The sequence below is a fragment of the Sinocyclocheilus rhinocerous genome, unplaced genomic scaffold (genome assembly GCF_001515625.1).
Source record: "Sinocyclocheilus rhinocerous isolate Xijiao unplaced genomic scaffold, SAMN03320098_v1.1 C35588539, whole genome shotgun sequence".
In the NCBI taxonomy this organism is placed as follows: domain Eukaryota; kingdom Metazoa; phylum Chordata; class Actinopteri; order Cypriniformes; family Cyprinidae; genus Sinocyclocheilus; species Sinocyclocheilus rhinocerous.
This window is the reverse complement of record NW_015756703.1, coordinates 1-539: the sequence shown is the minus strand read 5'-3', so window position 1 is coordinate 539 and position 539 is coordinate 1. Positions and strand designations below refer to the sequence as shown.

The window sequence follows — 539 nt, the reverse complement described above, 5'->3', positions numbered from 1 at the left end:
TGAATCACCTTTGCTCCTGTCTCTCCAGGAGCCCCTCGACCTCCATCTGCCCCTGATCGGCCCTGCAAGGTCAAACACAGAATACCACTTCGTCATCATATTCTGTGCACCACTGTGCACTGCTTTATGCAATATTCATGAAGCAAAAAACACAGCACATCAATAAGGAAACTGTTATCGCCCAATTCATATTCATGATGAGGTTAATTAAATGGATCAGACTTGAACTTTGATCACTGTTCCATTGATTTTTTTTTTTTCACTGCGTGTAAGATGTTCAGTCTTACCCTCTTCCCTGGTTTCCCATTAAGACCAGCAGGACCTGGCAACCCACGTGGCCCCTGAAAAGAGAAGAATAAGAAACAGACAGAGAGATGATTTCAAAGCCTACTGAATGTAAAGAGGGAATATAAAAGGAAATGTCCTCACCAGAGGCCCAGGCTCTCCACTGTCGCCTTTTAGTCCACTGGGACCTGGAAGACCCTGGAACAAACATACATTTTCAAAGACAGAAAGTATCCACTGAACCCAATAAACCC

The 539-nt window shown here is 44.2% G+C and overlaps 1 long non-coding RNA gene across 1 annotated transcript; it reads right to left on the bottom strand.

The window, feature by feature from the left end:
- Nucleotides 1–7: 7 nt before the first annotated feature.
- On the bottom strand, nucleotides 8–484 carry LOC107734965 (uncharacterized). The gene is made up of 3 exons (XR_001639237.1): nucleotides 430–484; nucleotides 288–341; nucleotides 8–62 (listed from the first exon to the last, which is right to left on the bottom strand). It is a non-coding gene; the product is annotated as an uncharacterized LOC107734965 (long non-coding RNA).
- Between the last annotated feature and the right edge of the window lie 55 nt (nucleotides 485–539).